The sequence below is a fragment of the Cetorhinus maximus genome, chromosome 4, assembly GCF_964194155.1.
Source record: "Cetorhinus maximus chromosome 4, sCetMax3.hap1.1, whole genome shotgun sequence".
Taxonomy (NCBI): Eukaryota; Metazoa; Chordata; class Chondrichthyes; order Lamniformes; family Cetorhinidae; genus Cetorhinus; species Cetorhinus maximus.
This window is the reverse complement of record NC_135882.1, coordinates 70,726,440-70,748,650: the sequence shown is the minus strand read 5'-3', so window position 1 is coordinate 70,748,650 and position 22,211 is coordinate 70,726,440.

Here is a 22,211-nt window from a genome sequence, read left to right as displayed (position 1 = left end):
CGCCAGCCCTCACCCACTCGGCTGCATTAAGTACATTCTTCTCCTGAAGAGGAGAGAAGAGCATTAATTAGTGCTACTTGTACCTGGATTCTCTTCGCAGACGGCCCACCCCAAACAGAGTGGGACATTGCAGAGCTCCAGTGCCTCCTCACCTGGCTGCTGTTGAACACACACACAAAGATGCTAGGCCTTTCTCCTAACCCCGCCCCCTTGGCCAAATGCTGCCTACATCACATGTGGCACCACACGGTCTAACCTTCAATAGCAAGGTGGTGCAAGCACGTTGAGCGCAGAGGACAGCAGATCGATCCGTCCCATGCCACCTTGAAGCTCCCCTCCCAGCATGTCATCGCCCTGACTTTGACATGTCCTGGAGTTCCAGCACTGCGCCTAGGGGCAGCTCCTCCAGGTTGCCCCCAAATCAGTAATTTGGGTCTCAGTGTATCACATGCTGCGGGGGCAGAACCCATCTCTTCACCACCATCTCAGGGTAACCTCAGCATGGGCAATATCTGCTGGCCCACCCGGCGAAGGACACATGCCATCAATGATTCAATGCAGTCACTACACTCAGAATTGGGGGTGGTATGCACCAGGGGGGAAAGCCTACCTGCTGGATTAAGTGACCAGTGCCAACATGGTACTCACCCTTCCCGAGTGCAACAGGTCGTTGAAGCACTTGACACAGGATTCAGGTGTGTCACACCACATCGTGGGAGCTCACCACCTCCGTCACCTCCTCCCAGGCGCGTTTGGTCAAGGGGGGGGGCTCCTCCTCCCGTCCTTGGGTACGAGCACCTCCTGTTGTGCTGCCAGGTCCTCAAAGAGGGCAGCAAGCCAATCATCAGAAAGATGAGGGGCACAGTGCCCCCTGCCCTACCCTCCTGCCTGGCCAGCTCACCAGCAGCGCTGTGGGAAGCCCTTCCACTGACCATGATTCACAGCCTTTGAAAAGCTGCAGCAGCTTTTTAAAACAGGCCACCGCGTTGCCATTGGACCCGGCGGTCATTGCAGTCCCGCCGCCGCCCGCCCACTCCCTCTGTCCTCAGGAGCAGCGATTCACGCTGGGTGGGCCTTAATTGGCCTGCCCACGTAAAATGGCGGTGCGGACCCGATTGCAGGCGCAGGCCCACCTGCGCCCACCCCCGCACTGCCTGTCTGACAGGCAGAAAATTCTGCCCATTGTGAAACAATGGGAATTTGCATTCAAAGGGGAAAATATGGTTAAAGGAGAGAATGCTGTGTGCAAGGAAAGGCATTCTAAGACCTAAAAAGTGTGAAAAGCCTCCAGTATATAAGCCTCAAGCTGCTGTCTACTAAGAAAACTCAGTTTGAATTCAGGGAATGTTTCAGGGTACTATGTGTAACTTTGCCTGTGTCTTTTTAAAATCTAGGTGTCTTACTGTTGCCTTAACAAAAGTGTAACTGCGAGTTAGCTTAATTAGGGGATTTAGAAGTTATCATAGTAGCAATTTGTGGATCTATGTATCTACTTAAAATCAATTATTCTATTAATAAAGGTTTAATTTAGGTTTGTAAGAAACCCATAAGACTCAGTGGTCTTATTACTATTGAATTCCAGGCACACATCTCGAAATATACACAAATTGCAAAACAGTTGTGACAGTTGTTTCAAGTTTCCCTCTGGGATTTGAGCAACTTAGCATTTAGCATTGACAGTGACATAACAGCTGCCCTTGTCCTTCTAGATGGCAGTGGTCATGTGTTGGAAGATGCTGTCTAAGGAGCCTTGGTGTGTTCCTGCAGTGCACCTCGAAGATGGTACATGCTGCTGCCATTTTGTGACAGTGGTGGAGGGTGTGAATATTTGTGGATGGGGTGCCAATAAAGTAGGCTGCTTTATCCTGGATGGTCTCAAGCTTCTTGAGTGTTGTTGGAGCTGCATTCATCCAGGCAAGTGGAAAGTATTCCATCACACCCCTGACTTATGTCTTATAGATGGTGGACAGGTGTTGGGGAATCAGGAAGTGAGTTACTTGCCACAGGATTCCTAGTCTCTAACCTGCTCTTGTAGCCACAGTATTTATACCAGTTCAGTATCTGGTCACTGGTAACCCCCAGGATATTGATACTGGGGGATTCAGCGATAATAATGCCATTGAATGTTAAGGGGCGACAGATTTTCTCTTGTTGGAGATGGTCATTGCCTGGGACTTTTATGGTACGAATGTTACTTGCCACTTGTCAGCCCAAACCTGGATATTGTCCAGGTCTTGCTACATTTGGACATGGACTGCTTCAGTATCTGAGGAATTACAAATGGTGCTGCACATTGTGCAATGATCAGCGAACATCCCCACTTCTGACCTTATGATAGAGGGAAGGTCATTGATGAAGGTGGTTGGACCTAGGACACTACCCTGAGGAACTCCTGCAGTGATGTCCTGGAAATGAGATGATTGACTTTGTTATGACCAGGTCCCCAAGGCAAAGTCCCCCAATTTGTAATGATTCCAGGTGAGATACCCCAAATTGTTAACTTCCTGAATAGGACCCCAATTTTGTTATGCTCCCAGGTGAGGAGAAATGAGTTGACTCTCCTTCTTTATTCAACCTTCTCGGTTGGGTACGACAAGATTAATTTAAAAGGGATCCCTTTCCTTGTACATACCTTTTTCCAGTCAAAATGTATTTTTGTTTTAAAAGGAGCCAATTTAACCAGACTGCCTTGAGTCAAAGAAAAAGTGAGTTCATCAGTTACTAAAAATCCGAGAATAAATAATAAAAATGCAACACACATACACACAGACTAGAAATGAGAAGTTGGGTCCAAAAATAAAAGTTAATAAAGATATATGAATCAGTCTTTGGCTTGTCTGTGAGGAGGAGATGACAAAGTGTTGCAACCGTTAAGTTGGATGATTCTGGTAGAGCTGACTTTGACAGTTGAGTAGTTGGTTTGGAGACGTTTGGTTCTGCAGGTTAGCTGAAGGAGCTGTCCTATTTCCTCTTTGACTGTGGCTTTGTTGACTTGCCTCCAGCAACAGAGAAAGATTTTTTTTTTACCTGCAAGCTGCAGGGATGCCTAGTTGATGTTCTTCAGCTGTGAACCAGAACTAGAACACCAGAACTACCAAACACAGACCAGGTTTGCAGCTGGCTTTTTAACCCCTTTTCATGTGTATTCCTGGAAGGGAAAAACAAACATGTCTTTAACCCAGAATGGGTTCTTTCAACTCAGATCATTTCCAAATTCTGAGATATAATTCAGCAGGAGATGATTTCTGCTGAGATGTGGTAATCAGTCTCCATTGTCTCTGCAACCACAGGAGATTAAAGTTCAGTTTCTTGCATTTCATCTCTTCCTTTGAACTGTCTCTGTATGAAGTAGGCCTTGACACCTTTTTAGTTGTGATATTCCATGTCTCTCTGGTCTAGTTGGTCAAGTATAATCCACATAGCAATTTTCTAGCAAGTGGTTACTTTGCATTCTCAGCAAGGTTTTGCTTGTACGTCCTTTTTAAAAACACATCATCCTCAAAAAGTTCAATACGCTTGTACGGTAATTCAGGCTGTGGCCCGCTGTCATGACAGCCTCCAACACCCAAAATCATCTTCCTTTGTGCAAGGTATGACTCCAACCAGTGGAGAGTTTTCCCCCCATTCCCATTGACTCCAGCTTTGCTAGGACTCCTTGATGCCACATTCAGTCAAATGCTGCCTTAATGTTAAGAGCAGTCACTCTCACCTGTGACTGTGAGATGACGGTGACTGCCCTTGACTCATTACATGCAAATCTGTCTCTATACTACCATTCAAACTTTGCGAAGTGCCAGAATCTGAACTGGTGGTTATCATTGTGTGTATCTTCTTCATTGGATGCTCTTTCTCTGGCACTCCATGCTCCCACCCCAGTTGTTGAGCATGGCAGTTCTTGGGTATCTGAAAGGATATGTTTGGGTGAGGGAAGGGGAGGGAAGGCAAGGTACCATCTGCAGCAGCTTGTTAATCAGAAGAGATTGTAAAATGGAGCAAAATAGGATGTGAGATGATGGAATTAGGTAGAAACATAATGCTATCCTCTATGATTTCAGCCCCATCACTGGCTTTGGCCTGAGTCATGGTTGCACCAATTCTTCTATGTAGGTGAGGCCATGTAGTCGTGCCTGTCTCCTGCCAGATAGTGCTGCTGCCTCTGATAGGCCACCATATCCAGCAAGAAAGAGAACGTGTGTCAGTTAGCATGGGGAAATGTGTTTGAGTGATGTATCTGCCACAGTTGAATCGCTGGCAGTGTGTGCAAGCTTAGGGGTGTGACTGTGACGCTTTCAGCAGTGCTAAGTGTGAAGGGTGAGGTGAAGCAACAAATATTGAGTTGGAGCCATGCTTGATAGAGACAATTGGTAGGTGAGTCAAGTGGGTATGTGAATGGAGTAGTGTGTGAGTCTAGTTCCTACTGCCTTCATAATGCCTGTCTAGAGAGCTTCCTAGCCCCTGAGAGAAGAAAACCTCTCTCTTCCTGTCCACTCTCTGCAGCAAGCCCTCCAGTGCTGCATAAGGGGACATGCTCTCTGGCTTGTTGCATCATGTCCACCCATTTTTCTGCTCATGAACTTTTCCACAATGACTTCCACCATCTGCTGCAGCAAGAACATACCTTAACATTAAAAGGTGCAGTCTGACTTTAAGTAGTGTAGGCTAGCTTTAAGTGATGCTAGCCTTTTTTGAACTTGGGACCCCCTGGTCCAGTCACGCAGCAGTACGTTTAGCATTGGGCTGCATGCCACTATCATAATAATTAGCAGGCAGCGCAAAGATTGCCTGCTACCTGCATTCCTTCGAACAGGAATGGGATAATCATGCATCACAATCCCCTGCATATGTTTTCAGGAAGCTATCAAATTTTTCACCCTTGACCTTAACATTAAGTGCTCCTAATGCCAAAGCTACCAAGGACACTCTCCAAACATTAAAATTTAACTTACGTTAAAATTTAATGCTTGTTTACACATCCAGATTTCCTTTGTTCCTGTGCCATGTGCAACGTCCAGCCAGTAATATAACTTAGATCTTTTGGACTGCATAATATTTGACTGTTACACATCTGAGACTAGAACTGTACTTTATCCCTTTATTAAATTTGTGTTTTTCCTTCTACTGTACAATCCTGCACTGTTAGCTTCTTTTATCAGGGCAATGTTAGTCTAGTACATAAAGAGTTCTTCATTACTTTATGTCAGTAGGAAGGCAATTGGCTAAATAGGGATTGACATGAGTTCAAACAGAGAGCATTCTTTCTAATTATCCGTTGATTAGTAAGTTTCTGTGACAGAATGAAAGCGTATCATGCTTGATTAGCTTTCATGCCTCAGTGAAAAATATCTGTACTCATTTTTCATATATCTTGTGACTTTGTTCATCAGCAAAAAGATTTTTTTTCTCTACCAAGGGTTTAGTAGCCTGGGAAAAATGCAAACAATTTATCCTGCAGCTGTGATGGTTAGGCAGAGTCTCTTTCTGACCAGCTATTCAAATACTAGCCTGTGCGTTCTTCAGCGCTAAAATGAACCTTGAATACGTGAATTGACCTGCTTCTCTTCTGATAAAAAATACAAAATAAATCATGTATTCACTCTCCAGTCTTTGTAGTTCAACGTCTATTTTTAACTTAAAATGAATGAAAACATCCTTCAATGTCTATTGGTTATTGTCAACATTATAATTGTTTTGGTCATTTAACTACTGCTTGCATTGATTTACAATTGTGACAATGTAGAACTTCTAACTATTTAAATTAATAGTCATTTGTTACAGCATAACCTTTTCTTATAGAAAACATTGACCATTACAAACAACACTTTGCATTTATATAGCATTTTTAATGTAAGAAAACATCCAAAGTGCTTCAAAGAAGTGTAATCAGATAAAAATTGACACTTAGGAGAAATTAGGAGGGGGGATATAAAGCTTTGACAAAGTGATGGGTTTTAAGCAATATCTCAAGGGAGCAGAATGGGGTGGTGAGGTGGAGAGGCTTAGGGAGGAAATTCCAGAGATTAGGGCTTTGGATGGCTAAAAGCGCAAGACGTCAGTGGTGAGAGATACACAAGAGGTCAGAGTTGGAGGAATGCTGAGTTCTCTGAAGACTGTAGGGTTGGAGGAGGATACAAAGATAGGGAGATATTGGTAACACAAGGATCGGAATTTTAGACTTGAGGTTTTGATGGACCATAAGCTAATGCAGGTCAACAAGCACAGTGAGTGGACCAAATTTGAATGCAATTTTAAAATTAGATTTAATGTAAGGTTTGCTTTACCTGTGATAAATGTATCCATAAATATTCACTTATTCTTCAATAACTAGCCACCACATTAGAAATGAACCATATGTTCTGCTGATCAGTACAGTTTTAAGAATACATTTTGCTTATAACTCTTGTAGCTTGACCAATTTCAAAGCAACATGACAGCAAGCTGTATATACCGAATGTGGTGCAGCTGTGTTAGATTCCAACCAAATTACAACTTGTCTGGCAAATTATTCCCATATGTTTATAAAGGCCAGGGATCAGCCTTGTCCTCATTCATGCAAGGCTAACATGAGATCAGTCAAAGGGTCATTTATATATCTCAGGACTCAATTTAGTTTTTATGATTTAAACAGGGCGAAGTGAAGTTCAAATCAGAGTGATTAGACACTGGGCAAATAAATTTATTTTTCAATGAAAGATGTATAACATTTTACATGTTCAAATGATTAAAGTTACGCAGCAGTGGAATAATGTAATGTTAAAACACAGATACATAGAGCAGAATTTTCAGGTCGTTGGGTAGGCGCGATTGGTGGGTCCAGGAGCAGCCAGGGAATGGACTGCCGACTGCGATCGCCCCCGACTGCGATTTCACGATGACTGGCCAATTAATGTCCAAGCATCACAAACAGTCACATGAACATATACATTATAAAAATTTTGTCCATAGATTTTTTTAAATTTAATAACGGAAACCTCATTCCACCCTTGGATGAGATTTCGTGAAAAATGCAAAGGCTGTCTGGCCGATTCAACCATCCACCAACCGTAAGGTTGGACGGACCACAAAAAATCGGGGGCAATTCCAACTTTAATGGGCTTAATTGCCCCCTTAATTGTTGGCGGGTGCGCTTCTGACTTATGCGCGCGCCCACTGACCAATGGGACACTCGCACAACGTCATCACGTGCTATTTAACACTTGAGCAGCCTGAAAATTCAGCCCACAGTTTTTGACTCAATTTCAATCCCATTCTTGGACTGTACTATTATAGTACAATCTTCCTTCTAATTTACTGATAGCCTACTAATATCAACCCTTGTGTTCCTTTCAAATCCAGTCTCAGCTGCAGATGATCTTAGATATCGTCTGGTACTATCAGAAATAGAATGGGTGTTATACACAAAAGAGATTAAATGGGTTCAAGCACTTTCTGCATCTGAACCTGGCTTGTGAAAAATATACCCACCTCCAACAAAATCAGGGCATCTGAGGATTTCAGCGGCAAAGAGGCTCATGTCGGGGAAGCAACAAATGATGTTACAAAGATTGAAGTAAATGCTAAGATAAAAGCAAAATATTGCGGATGCTGGAAATCTGAAACAAAAACAAAAATAGCTGGAAAAACTCAGCAGGTCTGACAGCATCTGCGGAGAGGAATACAGTTAACGTTTCAAGTCCGCATGACTCTTCTTCAGACTCCTCTGATGAAGAATCATACGGACTTGAAACATTAACTGTATTCCTCTCCGCAGATGCTGTCAGACCTGCTGAGTTTTTCCAGCTATTTTTGTTTTTGTTGTTGAAGTAAATGCTGTTTGTGATGGAAGGGATATAGAGTTTGAAACTGTGCTCAGCTTCGAACAAGATGCCAAGGCTATAAATTGTCTGGCTGAAAATAAAACATAACTGAAAGAAGCAAAGCAGCACCAAGAGAATTTGTGACGAGAGGACATTGATATTCTCTGTGTTCGAGGAATTTGTGGCTCATTTAAGACTGAATTTTTGTGGGGTTGGACCAATTCCGGAGGCCTTTAAAAATTGGCAGTCGAGACCCTATTCCAGGATTCCTACTCTGAATCCCGGCACTGCAATTTTCACCGTCCTGAGGTAAGGATGCAGGTAGCAACCCTGCACCCACTATATAGCCTGTTCCATTGCAGGGTAGGTACCTCATACTCCGCCACCCCTCCTCCCTATCCCCGTAATTTTCATTGAGTTGAGCCAACATCTCAAGGACACATGGTTCACAGTCTCTCAGAGCAGCTGTGAACAGAGTCTGGATTCAGGAACCTTTTGAAAGATATTTTTAAGAGGTCTTATCCATACCCCCTCCACATCCTCATGCCACATTCATGCCTCTCATGCCCCTTCCATGCCAACCAACATGCCCTCTATGCCCCCTCCATGCCCACTGACCCAGTAATAACATGTACAGAACCAATGTGCATATGATGATAATGGCATGTCTTGAAATGTTCATGAAGGAAAACACCCATTCTGAAATATGCTTTGAAAAATAAACTGCTGCTCCTACAACTTATAAAAATGTCAATCAGACACTGCCATTCATAATTTTGATACCAGGAGCATTACCTCGCTTCACACCTCTTAGTCTTGGCCAATTAAATATCCAGACATTGAAAAATAGATCAAATAAATAATAACTTATTATAACTTCATAAAGATGTCAACTAATCAAAGCTAACACTTCAGCGTGAAGAAACAGACACCTACTGAGTTAACCCATCTGTCATGAGAGTGTAATAATTTTCATAATATTTTTCTGGTTTATTGTAAAGTAGGTTTATGGGGGTTGTGTTTTTCTGTGTGTGTGCATGTGTGATTTAATTACATTTTGTAGCCAAGCAGATTGCAAGTTTAAGTTATTAAAAAAAAGGTGTAGAAGTGTCTTTAATGTGCTAATGAGTAAACATGGTTGGGTCTTAATATGTATGGTGTGAAGGGAATTTGCATTTTTAGATAGATGAAGGGGGATTTGGATTTCAAAGGGGTCACAGTCTGTTTACAAATAGCCAGACAAGCAAGCTAAGGAATGTATTTATTTTTCTCATGGGTTACTGACAATATATAGTGGCAACATGAAAAGATTTATATTAAGAGAAATGTAAAGTTCCAAAGACACATGGAAACAATAGAATTTACACATTAAGAAGAGAGAAACATTTATAAAGGAGAATGAAGCTACGTGTCAGAGGAAAGTTTGTAAGGTCTAACAGGAGTGTGTGAAATAGTCTTCATGAAACCGCCAGCATTTGTGCATAAACCTGCTGTCTATAGAAACTGAAGCTGGAGAAAGCCACTTTGAATTCCACTGTCCAGGATGTTGTGTTAATTTGCTGGATCTACTTAAAATCTAAAAAAATCTATTTTTGGACCATTGTCTTAAAGGGGATATAACTGGGAGTTAGGTTAATTAGGGATTTTAGGAGCTATTATAATAGTAATTTGTAGACCTATGTATGTGCTTGAAATTTTTTTTTTGTTAATATATATTTTAATTTAGTTTTTTAAAAAATCATTAAAGTTTTAGTGGACTTATTACATTTGAATTCAGGGCACGCATCTTGAAATAAATATGCATTGCAAAACCATTGTGATAGCATGATCAAGTTTCCCTCATGGATTTGAACCACCTGGCACACATCATCTGCCATGTTATAACACATTAGTGAGTCTTGGAGCTTGGTCAAGCATTCATAATGAGGCCATATGGAGAAATATATGTCTGGCCATCTGTTTCTGCTGTTAGAATTTCCCAGGTGGTCTCATTATGAATGTTTGGCTTATCTCCAAGACTCACTAATGGCGAGAGGGGGAGGTGGTAGTGTTGGTGGTGGTGATGGGGGTTAATGGTAATCAGCAGGAGGCTTCCTTGCCCATGTTTGACATTATGCCATGAGAATTCATGGAGTCCAGAATCGATGTTGAGGACTCCCAGGCAACTCCCTCCTGATTATATACAATTGTGCCCCCATTGTACACCTCTGCTGGGATGATGTCAGTGGTGTCTGGGTCATTATCTGTAAAGTATGATTCCATTAGTATGACTATGCCAGGCGAGTCTGTGAGATAGCTCTCCCAATTTTCGCACTAGCCTCCAAATGTTAGTAAGGAGGACTTTGCAGGATCAACAGGGCTGAGTATGCCTTTGTCATTTCCAGTGCCTAGGTCAATGCTGGGTGGTCCATCCAATTTAATTCCTTTTTTACTTTCTAGCAGCTTGCTAGCCCATTTCAGAGGGCATTAAGAGTCAACCACATTGTTGTGAGTCTGCAGTCACATGTACACCAGACCAGGTAAGGATGGCAGAGTTCCCCTAAAGGGCAATAGTGAACCAGATGGGTATTTACGGCAATTGACAATGGTTTCATGGTCATCATTAGACTTCTAATTCCAGATTTTTATTGAATTCATATTTTACCATCTACCATTGTGGGATTTGAACACAGGTCACCAGTGCATTACCCTGGGTTCATGGGTTACTTGTCCAGTGACAATAGCACTACGCCACAGCCTCTTGAATACTGGTCTGTTGAGTGAGGAAATTTCCCAAATCAAGCTGCCCGCCTCGTTAGCAAAAATCTGGTCCTGAATGTCAGATTCAGATCCAACAGCAGAAAAGCAGTTGAGGAGTCAAGGGAGCATGTAGAGATGTAGAGTCATTGAGGTCTGCAGTACAGAAGAAGGCCCTTCGGCCCATCGAGTCTGCGCCGGTCAAACAAGTACCTAACTATTCTAATCCCATTTTCCAGCATTAGGCCCATAGCCTTGTATCCATCGCAAGTGCACACCCAATTTTCGTGTCATCCGCGAACTTACTGATCAACCCTCCTACATTCAAGTCTAAATCATTTATATATATATATCACAAACAGCAAGGGACCCAACACCGATCCCTGTGGAACTCACTAGACACAGGCATCCAGTCATAAAAACACCCCTTGACCATCACCCTCTGCTTCCTGCCACTCAGCCAATTCTGGATCCAATTTGCCAAATTCCCTTGGATCCCATAGGCTCTTACCTTCATTATCAATCTCCCATGCGGGACCTTGCTCTCCTAATTTCCTTTTTAAGTTCCCCCCTACACATTCTATACTTTTCTAGGGCTTCTGCTGTTTTGGGCCCTTGGTATCTGCCATAATCCTCCCTTTTTCTCTTTATCCAATCCTGTATATCCCTCGACATCCAGTGTTCCCTGGATTTGTTGGTCCCACCCTTTGTCTTTACTGGAATATGTTGGCCCTGTACTCTCCCTATTTCCTTCTTGAATGAGTCCCACTGCTCTGATGCAGATTTACCTAAAAGTACCGACTCACCCTATCTCTAAGCTGTCCTTGCCCCCAGTTTCATTTTATTCTTCGTCTCATCCGACGCCTCAACAAGAAACTTTGTCTCTTTCTTTAAGGTGCAAAGGAATGCAAGCTCCAAAAACTCATCGACACCAACGCCCATCCAGGACCCTCCAGCCCTGCCCATCCCCCTGACCTCATCCCGTCTTCCAATCCCAGCCCCGGCCGTGTATTCACCATACCCCCTGACCTTCCCCTCTCTGCCGCTGAATGTTCAGTGCTCAGCAAAGTACTCAGTTTCATACCCTTACGCCCTCACCTCAATGAATTTCGGGCTCGGCACGATGCTGAACTCTTCTTCCGCCACCTTCGTCTCCGTGCTCACTTCTTTGGGCAGGAGTCCTCTCCCTGTTCAACAGATCCTTTTACCCGCCTCCAATATTCGCCCTGCACCTGGAACCCCTCCCTCTGGATTCTTAGCTGCTCTTGATTTTTTAATTGAGAGCTATCAGCGTGGCATTAGTCGTCTCAATTTCTCTGCTCCTCTCACCCACTCTAAACTGTCTCTCTCTGAAATTGCTGCACTCCGTTCTCTCAGGTCCAACCCTGACTTTGTCATCAAACCTGCTGACAAGGGTGGTGCTCTTGTCTGGCGCACTGACCTCTACCTCGCAGACGCTGAGTGTAAACTCGCAGACACTTCCTCCTACCTCCCCCTGGACCATGACCCCACCACTGAACATCAAGCCATTGTTTCCAGGACTGTCACTGACCTCATCTCCTCTGGAGATCTTCCCTCCACAGAATCCAACCTCATAGTCTCCCAACCTCGGACCGCCCGCTTTTACCTCCTACCCAAAATCCACAAACAGGACTGTCCTGGCAGACCAATTATGTCAGCCTGTTCCTGCCCCACGGAACTCATTTCTTGCTATCTTGACTCCATTCTCTCTCCCCTTGTCCAGTCTCTCCCCACCTACATCCGCGATTCCTCTCACGCCCTACATCATTTCAACAATTTCCAGTTCCCTGGCCCCAACCGCCTCCTCTTCACCATGGACGTCCAATCCCTCTACACCTCCATCCCCTGCCAGGATGGTCTGAAGGCTCTCCGCTTCTTCCTCGAACAGAGGCCCGAACTATCCCCATCCACCACTACTCTCCTCCGTCTGGCTGAACTTGTTCTCACACTGAACAATTTCTCCTTAAACTCATCTCACTTCCTCCAAATAAAAGGTGTGGCTATGGGTGCCCGCATGGGCCCCAGTTATGCCTGTCTCTTTATGGGGTATGTGGAACATTCCTTGTTCCAGTCCTACTCCACCCCCTCCCACAACTCTTTCTCCGGTACATCGATGACTGCTTTGGTGCCACTTCATGCTCTCATCTGGATCTGGAAAAATGTATTAATTTTGCTTCCAATTTCCACCCTTCCATCATTTTCACGTGGTCCATCTCTGACACTTCCCTGCCCTTCTTTGACCTGTCTGTCTCAATTTCTGGTGATAGACTGTCCACCAATATCCATTACAAGCCTACCGACTCCCACAGCTACCTCGACTACAGCTCCTCACACCCCGCTTCCTGTAAGGACTCCATCCCATTCTCTCGGTTCCTTCACCTCCATCGCATCTGTTCTGATGATGCCACTTTCCAAAACTGTTCCTCTGACATGTCTTCCTTCTTCCTTAACCAAGGTTTTCCACCCACGATGGCTGACAGGGCCCTCAACCGTGTCCGGCCCATCTCCCATGCATCCGCCCTCACACCTTCCTCTCCCTCCCAGAGACATGATAGGGTCCCCCTTGTCCTCACTTGTCACCCCACCAGCTTCTGCGTTGAAAGGATCATCCTCCGCCATTTTCGCCAACTCCAGCATGATGCCACCACCAAACACATCCTTCCTTCACCACCCACCCCCCCCAGCGGCTTTCTGCAGGGATCGTTCCCTCCGGGACACCCTGGTCCACTCCTCCATCACCCCCTACACCTCAACCCCCTCGCACGGCACCTTCCCATGCAACCGCAGAAGGTGCAACACCTGCCCCTTTACGTCCCCCTCCTCACTGTCCAAGGGCCCAAACACTCCTTTCAAGTGAAGCAGTGCTTCATTTGCACTTCCCTCAATTTAGTCTACTGCATTCGCTGCTCCCAATGCGGTCTCCTCTACATTGGAGAGACCAAATGCACACTGTGTGACCGCTTTGCGGAACGCCTTCGGTCTGTCCACAAGCATGACCCAGACCTCCCTGTCGCTTCAACACACCACCCTGCTCTCATGCCCACAGGTCCGTCCTTGGCCTGCTGCAATGTTCCAGTGAAGCTCAACGCAAACTGGAGGAACAGCACCTCATCTTCCGACTAGGCACTTTACAGCCTTCTGGACTTAATATTGAGTTCAACAACTTCAGATCATGAACTCTCTCCTCCATCCCCATCCCCTTTCCGATCCCCCCTTTTTCCAATAATTTATAATTTAAAAAATATATATTTTTCTTTTCCCACCTATTTATAAATTTATTTCGATCTATTGTTTTATCTCCACCTTTTAGCCCATTTCGATCCCTTCCCCCCACCCCACCCCCACTAGGGCACGATGCTGAACTCTTCTTCCGCCACCTTCGTCTCCGTGCTCACTTCTTTGGGCAGGAGTCCTCTCCCTGTTCAACAGATCCTTTTACCCGCCTCCAATATTCGCCCTGCACCTGGAACCCCTCCCTCTGGATTCTTAGCTGCTCTTGATTTTTTAATTGAGAGCTATCAGCGTGGCATTAGTCGTCTCAATTTCTCTGCTCCTCTCACCCACTCTAAACTGTCTCTCTCTGAAATTGCTGCACTCCGTTCTCTCAGGTCCAACCCTGACTTTGTCATCAAACCTGCTGACAAGGGTGGTGCTCTTGTCTGGCGCACTGACCTCTACCTCGCAGACGCTGAGTGTAAACTCGCAGACACTTCCTCCTACCTCCCCCTGGACCATGACCCCACCACTGAACATCAAGCCATTGTTTCCAGGACTGTCACTGACCTCATCTCCTCTGGAGATCTTCCCTCCACAGAATCCAACCTCATAGTCTCCCAACCTCGGACCGCCCGCTTTTACCTCCTACCCAAAATCCACAAACAGGACTGTCCTGGCAGACCAATTATGTCAGCCTGTTCCTGCCCCACGGAACTCATTTCTTGCTATCTTGACTCCATTCTCTCTCCCCTTGTCCAGTCTCTCCCCACCTACATCCGCGATTCCTCTCACGCCCTACATCATTTCAACAATTTCCAGTTCCCTGGCCCCAACCGCCTCCTCTTCACCATGGACGTCCAATCCCTCTACACCTCCATCCCCTGCCAGGATGGTCTGAAGGCTCTCCGCTTCTTCCTCGAACAGAGGCCCGAACTATCCCCATCCACCACTACTCTCCTCCGTCTGGCTGAACTTGTTCTCACACTGAACAATTTCTCCTTAAACTCATCTCACTTCCTCCAAATAAAAGGTGTGGCTATGGGTGCCCGCATGGGCCCCAGTTATGCCTGTCTCTTTATGGGGTATGTGGAACATTCCTTGTTCCAGTCCTACTCCACCCCCTCCCACAACTCTTTCTCCGGTACATCGATGACTGCTTTGGTGCCACTTCATGCTCTCATCTGGATCTGGAAAAATGTATTAATTTTGCTTCCAATTTCCACCCTTCCATCATTTTCACGTGGTCCATCTCTGACACTTCCCTGCCCTTCTTTGACCTGTCTGTCTCAATTTCTGGTGATAGACTGTCCACCAATATCCATTACAAGCCTACCGACTCCCACAGCTACCTCGACTACAGCTCCTCACACCCCGCTTCCTGTAAGGACTCCATCCCATTCTCTCGGTTCCTTCACCTCCATCGCATCTGTTCTGATGATGCCACTTTCCAAAACTGTTCCTCTGACATGTCTTCCTTCTTCCTTAACCAAGGTTTTCCACCCACGATGGCTGACAGGGCCCTCAACCGTGTCCGGCCCATCTCCCATGCATCCGCCCTCACACCTTCCTCTCCCTCCCAGAGACATGATAGGGTCCCCCTTGTCCTCACTTGTCACCCCACCAGCTTCTGCGTTGAAAGGATCATCCTCCGCCATTTTCGCCAACTCCAGCATGATGCCACCACCAAACACATCCTTCCTTCACCACCCACCCCCCCCAGCGGCTTTCTGCAGGGATCGTTCCCTCCGGGACACCCTGGTCCACTCCTCCATCACCCCCTACACCTCAACCCCCTCGCACGGCACCTTCCCATGCAACCGCAGAAGGTGCAACACCTGCCCCTTTACGTCCCCCTCCTCACTGTCCAAGGGCCCAAACACTCCTTTCAAGTGAAGCAGTGCTTCATTTGCACTTCCCTCAATTTAGTCTACTGCATTCGCTGCTCCCAATGCGGTCTCCTCTACATTGGAGAGACCAAATGCACACTGTGTGACCGCTTTGCGGAACGCCTTCGGTCTGTCCACAAGCATGACCCAGACCTCCCTGTCGCTTCAACACACCACCCTGCTCTCATGCCCACAGGTCCGTCCTTGGCCTGCTGCAATGTTCCAGTGAAGCTCAACGCAAACTGGAGGAACAGCACCTCATCTTCCGACTAGGCACTTTACAGCCTTCTGGACTTAATATTGAGTTCAACAACTTCAGATCATGAACTCTCTCCTCCATCCCCATCCCCTTTCCGATCCCCCCTTTTTCCAATAATTTATAATTTAAAAAATATATATTTTTCTTTTCCCACCTATTTATAAATTTATTTCGATCTATTGTTTTATCTCCACCTTTTAGCCCATTTCGATCCCTTCCCCCCACCCCACCCCCACTAGGGCCATCTGCCGCTTGCTTTTCCTGCTTGCTACCCTTAATGTCCCCATTAGCACATTCCTTAGATAATATCACCACCGTCAACACCCCTTTGTCCTTTTGTCTACAACATCTTTGGCAATCTCTTCTTTGCCTCCACCTATCACTGGCCCTCTATCCAGCTCTACCTGTCCCACCCCCCTCTACCAGCTTATATTTCACCTCATTTCTCTATTTCCTTACTTCTGATGAAGCGTCATACAGACTCAAAACATCAACTGTGTTCCTCTCCGCAGATGCTGTCAGACCTGCTGAGTTTTTCCAGATATTTTTATTTTTGTTTCAGATTTCCAGCATCCGCAGTATTTTGCTTTTACTTAAAAGTAGCTGCTCCCAGTCCACTCTGGCCAAATCACATCTGATCTTATTAAAATCGGCCTTCCTCCGATGTAGAACTCAGATTTCTGGCCCATCCTTGTCCTTTTCCATAACAACCTTGAATCTAACGGAGTTAAGATCACTATTTGCAAAATGCTCCCCCACTGATACCTCTACCACTTGCCTGGCTTCATTCCCTAAAATTAAGTCCCCTCTCTTGCAGGACCTTCTATGTACTGGCTTAAAATGCTCTTCTGAATGCATTTTAAGAATTCCACTCCCTCTAAACCTATCACACTATGACTAACCCAGTTAATGTTGGGGAAGTTGAAATCCCCCACTATTGCTACCCTATTATTTTTACACTTCTCTGAAACTTGCCTACATATCTGCTCTTCTATTTTTCTCTGACTGTTTGGGGGCCTATAGTATACTCCCAACAATGTGATTGCTCCTTTTTTGTTTCTCAGTTCTACCCATATGGCTTCATCTGTGGAGCCTTCTAAGATGTCATCCCTCCTTACTGCTGTAATTGGTTCCTTGATCAATATTGCGATACCCCTTCCTCTTTTACCTCCTTCCCTGTCTCGCCTGAAGACCCTATATCCTGGAATATTGAGCTGCCAATCCTGCCCCTCTCTCAGCCATGTCTCTGTGACAGCAATGACATCATACTTCCATGTGTTAATTTGTGCCCTTATCTACTTTATTCATCTGACTCCTTGCATTAAAATAAATACCTCCAACCTTGCCAAACTCCCTTGGCTTTAACTGGCCTATAATTTCTATGCCTTCTAGACTCACTTGCTCTCTCTTCTAATTTTGGCTGTGCATCTCCCCCTGCTGAACCTCCTCTCAGGATCCCATCCCCCTGCCAAGTTAGTTTAAACCCTCCCCAACAGCACTAGCAAACCTCCCCGCAAGGATATTGGTCCCATTCTAGTTCAGGTGGCAGCCCGTCCACCTTGTACAGGCCCCACCGCCCCCAGAAACAATCCCAATGTCCCAGAAATCTAAAGTCCTCCCTTCTGCACCATCTCTCCAGCCACGCATTTATCTGGTCTAACTTCCTATTTCTATACTCACCAGCATGTGGCACCGGAAGTAATCCAGAGATTACTATTTTAGAGGTCCTGTGTTTTAATCTGTTTCCTAGCTCCCTAAATTGTGCCTGCAGGACCTCATCCCTCTTTCTACCTATGTCGTTGGTACCAATATGTACCACAACCTCTGTCTGTTTGCCCTCCCCCTTTAGAATGCCCTGCAGCCGTACAGTGACATCCTTGACCCTGGCACCAGGGAGGCAACATACCATCCTGGAGTCACGTCTACGGCTGCAGAAACGCCTGTCTGTTCCCCTTACTTTCTAGATCCTACCACTGTTGCTCTTCTCCACTTTTTCCTCCTCTCTGTGCAGCTGAGCCACTCACAGTGCCATGAGCATGGCTGCACTCCCCAGAGGAGCCATCACTCTCACTGTTTTCCAACACAGAAAAACTGTTCTCAAGCAAGATGCACCCTGGGGATTTCCTGACTGCCTGCTTGATATCTTTCTTCTGACTGATGGTCACCTATTCTCTCTCTCTCTGCACTTTCGTAACCTGTGGGGTGACCACGTCTAAAAACATGCTATCCACGAAACTCTCAGCCTCACGGATGCACCTCAGTGCCTCCAGCTGCCACTCAATCTCCGAAACTCGGAGCTCAAGTAGCTGCAGCTGGTGGCACTTCCTGCACATGTGCTCGGTCAGAGCGCAAGGAGCATCTAGGACTTCCCACATGTTGCAGGCTGTACATAACACAGGACTGAGCGCCCTGCCATGCCTCTAGTTGGAAAATACCCCTCACTTTAAGTTAAATACAATAAAAAATTGTTAAATTATTTATGTACTTTAAATAAAAATTAGAGCCCTTACCTTTCCTTAGCTTAAACCATTTTAAACTGGAGAAAAACTGGAGAAAAAAACTGGGGGGAAAAAAACACTTACCCACTACTCACCAATCAGTTCTCATCTTTGTGCTGACATCACTTTTTGAAGCTTCCCCACACTCGCGCTGGTTCTGAAGTAGATACATGTTTTCCACAAATTTCAAATTGTCAAAAACTCGGCACCCATATCCCGCCCATGTTAAGTCCTGTTTACCCATTGAAGCTGACCCCACATCTGGATGATGTTAACATGGGGTAGTTCTGAAAGTGTAGGGGGGCAATGATAGATGCTTGGGGGATTGAGGAGTGACAGCGTGGAAAAGGGAAGAAAATGCTGGAATTGCATAGTTTTTAAACTATGTAAAAACTTTGTCCAGAAAAATATTTTAATAGATGTGTTACTTGATTGCAATTAAACAACCTAATCACAGATGCCTACAATGTGTTACAGCCTAACTTGTCCACCTTGTTCACCTTGTAACTTTTGTCACTGGTTTCATTGACTTGAGACAAAATGACCCCTTTGACAATTCTTTGCAGGTAATAGTTACCATGTCAATCAAATATAACAGAAAATTTTAGCAGACTTTTTTGCACGTGTTTGTGTATGTTTGTGTGTAGTGGGAAAATGCATCCTGTAAAACCATATTGGCATAAGTGATATTTTTAAAATTCTGTCTTCCTATTTTGTCTTGTCATTTAGAAATAGACATAGGGCTGAATTTTATGTCCCGCACACCCCCAACCCGATTGGATGTAAAATTTCACATGAAGACATCGTCCTGACGTCATCCTGCGCTCGCGCGATATTTCACTCGGCAGGCACGCGAAAAAGTCGGAAGCGCACCCGCCGACAAGTGAGAGGGCAACTAAGCCCATTAACAGTGCAATTTTATCCGATTTTTCATGGCCCGTCCAACCTTACGGTTGGCGGATGGGCAAATCGGCCAGGCAGACTTTGCATTTGTCATCAAAACTCATCCAAGGGCATTATTAAATAAAATAAAAATAATAATCTGCAGACAGCATATTTACCATCTATCTGTTCAGGTACCTGATTGTGATGCTTAGACATTTTTTCTCCTGATTTTCAAAACTTTTTTTTAATGGTTTTCGGGTCTGCAGCTCCCTGAGGCAGCTTCCCTACCTTCAGGGAGCTTTATCTCAGCGCTCACCCGTGCCCATGGAAATGTCAACGCCTGCCCTCCTGCCACCCCCACCCTGGCAGTGCTGAGCATTTCAGCGCGCACTTCACATGGGCTAGCCGTTAATTGGCCAGCCAGCGTGAAATCGTGGTCGGGTGCCGATTGCAGTCGGCGGTCCATTTCCCGACTGGTCCCAGGCCCCCCCACTGGGCCTCAAAATTCAGGCCATAAAGCAGAAAGTTAAATGCTGTCACTCGGTAAAAGTCATTGGAACATTAAAATATTGACTTCAGTGTTAACGAAGAAATTACAGCAGAAATTGTTTAGTCACATCTATTTTCTCAGCACCTTAATAACAAAAAAATTGTTAATTAAAGTTTTATTATAGTTATGAAGCCTTTGATATTACACATCGACAGCTTTGCCTTATAGAAGTAGAACACATTGGAAACATCAAATATCTTCCTTGTCTATCAATATAAATCAGTAATTGTCAAACTGAACTTGCTTCACTCAAAGCAAAGAATTCATATGTGCACCACATGTAAAAGTTCTTAAAATAAACAATGGTTGAAGTCAGCAGTCAGTGCCTGAAATACAATTGATGCCTTGAAAACAATGATAGACACATTAATCGCCTTCCCAGGAAGTAAGACCAGAGCCATGGCAACAGAAACACGAGACAACAACATAGGTACTTATTTCCTTCATCTACTCAGTGGGCCACCCCTTCCTGATACTGGGTCCCTCAATCAGCCACTGAGTGCCTTCAAATGAGAGACCCCCTGCACTGCCCCCATCACCCCCACCACTCCCTGCCGGGAGACCGCAAGCAAACGGCAGAGTTTTCTCATTGTGCTCCCCACATGGCAACAGGCCTGCTTGCCTGGGACTGGTTTACGTGGGGGTGGAGGTGGGAAGGTGGCAGGGTCCCCCCAACTGACATCATCCTGCCCAGTTAAATGTCCTCCCTGCCTCCAAACTCTCCACAGGAGAGAACATAAAATACTGCCCTCCATCCCGAACAGCACTGTGGGTGTACCTACACAACATGTGCTGCAAGAAGGTTCAAGAAGGCAGCTCACCACCACCTTCTCAAGGGCAATTAGGGATGGACAATAAATGCTGACCTTGCTTGTGAATACTCACATTGCATTCTGGAATAAAAAGACTGCCAACTAACAATGCTACCAACTACTTCAAAAGCTTGCTAATTATGACCCTGATGGGAGCCCAGTCTTAAGTGGTCCCTTTTCCAATGCTGCTTCAATGACGTGCTCCTCCAGTGGCTTCTGCGTGGTTACGAAAAGGCCACACTAGGTCATTCATGGGTATCTGAGAAACTTGTGGTCAATGGTTTCTATGGGCAGAATTTTGCCCTTGGCATGCGGGCTCGGCAGGGGCAGGTGGGCGGGGGCGGGCGGGTAGCTGCCTGCCGTCCGCAATCAGCACCAGACCGCGATTTCACGCTGGCGGGTTAACTAAGGCCCGCCCAGCATGAAACGCAAGCAGCAGTGTTGAGCACTGGCTGTGCGGGCAGTGGGGAGGAGGGTAGGCGGGCTGAGTGTGAACTTCGTGCATTTGCCTGAGTAAGCACTTCATAATCTCCCTGAGGCACAGAGCTGCCTCAGGGGGATGGAGAACTGTTAAAAAAAAAATAAAAATGTAATAAAACATGTCCCCTTATGTCACATGAGCAGGGATATGTTATTAATTCAATTGTAGAGCTTATATTTGATTTTTATTTGCTTTTGGAATCCTCGTCCCGCCCGTGGATGAAGTTTTCAAAAAATGCAAAGGCCGCTTGGCCTTTTTGCCTGCTCGCCAACTGTTAGGCTGGACAGGCAGCGAAAAGTTTAGGTTAATTGAAAATTAACTTTAGGTTAATTGATTATTTAATGGCCTTAACAGGCCTCTTAATGGTTGGCAGGCACGCTGCCGACTCCAGTGCACGCCCACTGACCGAATTATCAGGCGACTGCGTGTTGATGTCAGCACGCTCAGCCGGCATCAACACGTATCATTACATGCTCAAGTGGGTCGGGTGCGCACCCACCTGCCTAGCGAAAATTTCTGTCCTATGTGTTCGACCGCTAACTGACTATGGCAACTTGGTAACAGGCAGGTTAGTCTAACAAAGCCAGCCTTCTGGCACCAGCATGGTCATCGGAAGAAAAGGTGGTAAAAGTCCAGACAAGTTGTCATCCTGAGAGATGGCAACACATTCTCTATCCATAGCAGGACTGCTTCTGCCAGAGTTCTGGATCACACCCATTGGTGTGTATGGGAGGTCAAATTATAGGGAATCTGCTATCCATGTGAAACTCCAGAACATTTGGCTCTGTAACTTCCGAGCTCCCCAGCATCAAACTGGGGAGGGGGTTACCCCAAAGATGCACTGGGGAACCCCTCTGGGAACTTCACAGGTAAGGTTTGTACTGCAATTGCCCAAAAGCACATAAATCCTCAGGGCAATTGCCCCACGCTGGGACCCATCTGAAAATGGGATTTAAATCACAAACTTTGGATGGTTCCAACTGTGTTACACTCAGAAGTTGGAAAAATGAAAACCTCTTCTAACATCTGGGTAACTATTGTAAAGACCCAGACTCACTCCCCGACAGGACTCCC